General features: G+C 47.7%; 1 protein-coding gene across 1 annotated transcript in view; it reads right to left on the bottom strand.

Moving 5' to 3' along the window:
• The window catches only part of ALAS2 (5'-aminolevulinate synthase 2), a 30,033-nt gene extending 25,930 nt beyond the window's left edge, over nt 1–4,103 (bottom strand). The window contains exon 1 of the mRNA XM_015424251.1: nt 4,037–4,103. The gene's annotated coding sequence lies outside the window, so the exon portion shown is untranslated. The remainder of the gene's footprint in view (nt 1–4,036) is intronic.
• Nucleotides 4,104–5,043: the final 940 nt, after the last annotated feature.

Genomic DNA, 5,043 nt, shown 5'->3' with positions numbered 1-5,043 from the left:
TGGTGGTGTGGGTTTGGAAATAACTGGAGGCTTTTTTGGGGGGGGGGGAACCGGAGGAGGAGGGGGTTTGGGGAAGGGAGGGACTTCAGTGGATTATAGTGCCATAGAGTCCACCTTCCAAAGCAGGTAGCCCAGAGATCGGTTGTAATAGCAGGAGGTCTCCGCCCTCCCCGAAGGCTAACAACCAACAACTGTGTACAGAGAAAAAACGATAAACGCAACGAATTGAAATTATATAAAGTATATATTGATTACTTCAAGAAATAAGACCTAAACATCGATACGTATAATCTACAAATTAATTCAAGAAACGAATGTTGTATGCAATGCCTGTCCTGAAGGCATTGCACTGGCTGCCAATAGCATAGTGGATTCGCTTCAAGGTGCTGGTTCTTACCTTTAGAGCTCTTTATGGCCGGGGTCCGACACACCTGAGGGACTGCCTTTCCCCATATGTACCCCAGAGAGCACTGCGGTCCGGGTCGCAAAATCATCTGGCTCTCCCTGGTCCCAAGGACGCCGGGCTAGTTGCAACCAGAGGTCATTTCGGGGGGGATCGCAGGGGAACACCGTTCCCCCGGGTGAGGTGTGGGGGGCGGGGCACACAACGAAGCCCCGCCCCCTGCTTCCAGCCGCCCTGCTTCCGGCCCTCATTCAGCCAGGAGGAGGCAGGAGAAGAGGGAGGGTAAGTTGCTTCCTCCCCGCCTCTCCCCACCCCTGCCTGCCTGGGGCCAAGGAGGGCCTTCGCGGGACTTCCTCTCACTACCGCCGGCCTTGCAGGTCCACCGCCGGGCCCCTGATGTCAGGGGGTGTGGCATATGCTAATGAGTTATGCTAATGAGTTCCCCTAGCTCTTTTTCTACGAAACGACCCCTGGTTGCAACCAAGGCCAGAGCTTTCTTGGTGGCGGCTCCACACTGGTGGAATGAGCTTCTGGAAGAGATCAGGGCCCTGCAGGGCCTTTTACAGTTCCGCAGGGCCCGCAAGACAGAGCTCTTCCACCAGGCCTTTAATTAGGAGCTGCCACTGCGACCATCACTACCACCTATTATCACTATTATCATTAACTTAACAACAGCAGAGGCCTGGTGCCTGGTCTGTTATTGATAATTGTGCTCGCCGACCGAAACTGAGACTGACCAACAAGCCGAGCATCAAGTGAATTTGCAGAATGTATGAGGCCATCTTTTGATGTTATAAGTCAATTGCTAGCACTTTAATAGAATGTAAGTTGGTTTTAATGAATTGTTCGAAGGATTGTTTTTAGACGCTTATGGTATTTATTGTTATTGCGCTTTTATTATGTGAGCCGCCCTGAGCCTGCCATGGCAGGGATGGCGGGGTACAAATTTAAATAAATTAATAAATTAATAAATTAGGAAAAGGATCCATCACATTATAAAAGTCTTCCTGTCTCAGCTTCCTGTCTCAGCCTGGACTCCTAGGGAATATATTTATACAATGTGTTTAAAATAAGTATATGGTTTCCTTTTGCTCTGTATGGTTAAATGCTCACCCCAAAGGTATTTTGTTCATTCACAGAAAGATAATTTTTCAAGACTGTCCTTTGGGATCAAGCTTTGGCGAAACGTGGCTTTCAATTCGCTAGCTCGCCCGTGAAAAAGATGTGGACTTAGAAGAGACGAAGAGGAGAGAAGAAGAGATTGGATTTATACCCCGCCCTTCACTACCCAAAGGTGTCTCAGAGCGTCTTACAAACTCCTTTCCTTTCCCCTCCCCACAACAGACACCCTGTGAGGTAGGTGGGTCTGAGAGAGCTCTGAGAGAAACTGCTCTTTTTCAAGAACAGCTCTTATCAGAACTAGGGCTTGCCCAAGGTCGTCCAGCCAGGTGCAAGTGGAGGAGTGGGGAATCAAACCCAGTTCTCCCGGATTAGTCTGCACACTTTACCACTACACCAAACTGCCTTACACTATTTTCCTGACTACTGGGGGACACAATTGTACGGACAGTGCATAAATATATTCCCTAAGGAGTCCAGGTGCTGAGGCCCATGGACTTTTATAATGTGATGATTCATTTCCTTAATGTACACAACACTTGTTTCTTGAATTAATTTGTAAATTATATGTATTGATGTTTATGTATTGATGAGAACCAGTTTGGTGTAATGGTTAAGAGCGTGGATGCTAATCTGGGAGAACCGGGTTTGATTCCCCCACTCCTCCACTTGCACCTGCTGATGTGACCTTGGGTCAGTCACAAGCTCTGGCACAGCTGTTCCTGAAAGAGCAGTTTGTGTCAGAGTTCTCTCAGCCTCACCCACCTCACAGGGTGTCTGTTGTGGGGAGGGGAAGGTAAAGGAGTTTGTAAGCCGCTCTGAGACTCCTTTGGGTAGTGAAGGGCGGGGTATAAATTCAATCTTTTCTTCTTCTTCTTCTTCCACATGCAGCTGCTGGTGTGACCTTGGCTCAGTCACAAGTTCTCTCAGAGCTGTTCTGGAAAGGGCTGTTCTCTCAGAGCTCTCTCAGCCCCACCTACCTCACAGGGGGTCTGTTGTGGGGAGGGGAAGGGAGATTGTAAACCGCTCTGAGACTCCTTCGGGTAGGGAAGGGCAGGGTATAAATCCAGTCTCTCTTTTTCTTCTCTGATGTCTTATTTCTTGAAGTAATCACTATATACTTTATATAATTTCAATTCGTTGGATTTATAGTTTGCTGCTATACACAGTTGTTGTTGTTGGTTGGTTTCCTATACTGTGTATCTCACTTCCTGTGATATGCCACCTGGAGGCTGCCAACTCTAGTACAGAGGAAGATCAGGATTACCCATCATCATCATCTGCTCCAAGACTCCAGCCAAACTGAATACTGCACCTTTCAGGTGTCCTCTACAAATTAAAAGAGGCCACAAGGCTTACAAATTAGATCCCGGTGACTGAAATACTGTCTTCTTTGGGGCTAAATAACAGAGGCTACGGTGTCTACGGCAGCCAATGTCCAGCTGCATTACTTTTCATCCAGCATTTTGGGGGGAAAAACTCAACCAGCCACTAAGGAACTTCTAAATTTGTTTCCCTTCTACTGTTCACGCTCTAATAATTGCCCCTCAGTGTCCCTTTCTCCCTACAGCAGAAAAACAAACAGGCAATATCCCCACCCCACCCCCAGCATCGGGGCAAAGGAGGTGGGAAGGGAGGCACAATATTAACAGAGAAGCCACGAGAGGGAAACAGGTTAAGAAAAACTCGAGCACCGACATCCTGTTGCTGCTGAAGGCTTAAGAAATTGGAGAAAACCTACAGGCATCATGGGCAGTTCAGACTTGTGTCCACAGCTAAATATGTCCCACCATCACCATGAAAAAACAGTCAAAACAACAACTGGACGGTACACTATGAAATAAACTGATCAGGATTATCCAGTGGAACAGCTTTGGCCGAGTTTTCCCATTTCAAAGAATAGGCCGGACAGTCGCATATGTGAATGGCCATCCCATACAGGCCATCCCTGTACGGTGCTAACCGACTACTACGAGACAGTGAAATACACAAAGCTATAGCAGACCCGCGCTGAACAGGGTTTACCATGTCTCAGTTGGGAAATTCCTGGAGATTTGGGGACAGGAGAATCTAGGGAGGGGAGGGACCTTAGTATAATGCCACAGAGATCACCCTTCAACACTGCCACTGGAGAACTGGTCCATGTAGTCTGAAGACCAGTTGTAATTCCAGGAGAAGTCCAGGACCCATCTGGAGGTCGGCAGCCCTAACTGGCACTGGGGAAAGGGAGACCGCTGGCCTGATTTGGCCCAGGTGGTCTCCAGGTGCTGACCTTGAGGGGACTGGTTGTGGGGGGGGATACACGAGGGAAAGAACCGAACCACGCAGTGCGAAGGTAAGAGGAATCAACACGCCACAAATTAATTACAAGGAGACGGGTTCACGCCAACACTTTTACCTGTTCTGATGCTCTGAGAGGCGGAACGGAGAGAAAGGAAGGCCGAAGAGGCAGCCCGAAACCTCCCCCCTCCCCATCTCTGCTCACCCCCCCTTTTATTTAGCCCTTCTCCCTACCTGTTGACCTTCCCTGAGGCCGAACAACCTCTGAGCTCTCCCCTCTGCTCCAACACTGGCTTCGAGCTGCTCGTCTCCACCCAACAGCTGAAGGCAGAGATAAGGCCTGTGAGGGGCGGGCAAGGGGGGGAGAGAGCCAGACAGATGGGAACCATCTCCCATGTGAGGAGCTGCGTTCGTGGGGAAACGGCAGAAAGGTTTGACAAAATAGGAGCCCAGCGGCATCACAGAGATGAACAGAATTTATCCCGTTGAAGACTTTCGTGAGCCAGCGCTCGCTTCATCAGGTGCATGGAGGGTACCTCAGATGCGTGCAGTGTTGCTGGTAACTAGGTGTACATAACAGCTATGGATTCACACCACATATATCTGACAAAGTGAGCTTTTGACTTAGGAAAGCTCCTGCTGGAATGAATTGCACTTGTTTCCAAGATCTCTGGAGTCTTTTTTTTTTTTAAATAAACATTTTATTGAAATATCAAAATATACACGAACAAACAATAAAATTAGTAATAGCCATCAACGTTCAAAAACAGAGTAAGAACGAATAACAAGTAACCAGTCAAAATAATCAAAGCAATTCAATACCTAGCAATAATTTTAAGATGATCATCAGGAAGGGCTGCTTTGATCTTACTGTGTTTTTCCATATAACCAAGAAATGGGACCTGACATTCCAGATAATCAGAATAGAAGTCCGGATTTTCGGCCAAGGAGATGGGAGTCCGAAATTTTATCCATAATCAGGTATTCCCATAGTTTGCTGAACCACATTTGGGTTGAAGGTTGAGTTTTGTCTTTCCAGTGTTTGGCCACTAAGGTCTTAGCAGCTTCCAACATGTAAGAAATCAGGTCTTTACGAGCCTCAGGGATCTTGGTTCCTTCCCTGAGGTTAAATAACACAAGTTCTGGGTTCAAGGGAATAACATAACCTGTGAAATCCTGAATCAAACGCAAAACATTTGTCCAAACCTGTACCATTATAGGGGCAGGACCACCAACAGTGC

This window comes from Gekko japonicus, unplaced genomic scaffold (assembly GCF_001447785.1).
Source record: "Gekko japonicus isolate JY-2015 unplaced genomic scaffold, Gekko_japonicus_V1.1 scaffold2051, whole genome shotgun sequence".
Taxonomy (NCBI): Eukaryota; Metazoa; Chordata; class Lepidosauria; order Squamata; family Gekkonidae; genus Gekko; species Gekko japonicus.
Note: the sequence above shows the minus strand (reverse complement) of the source record. Positions and strands in the feature narration are given on the sequence as shown.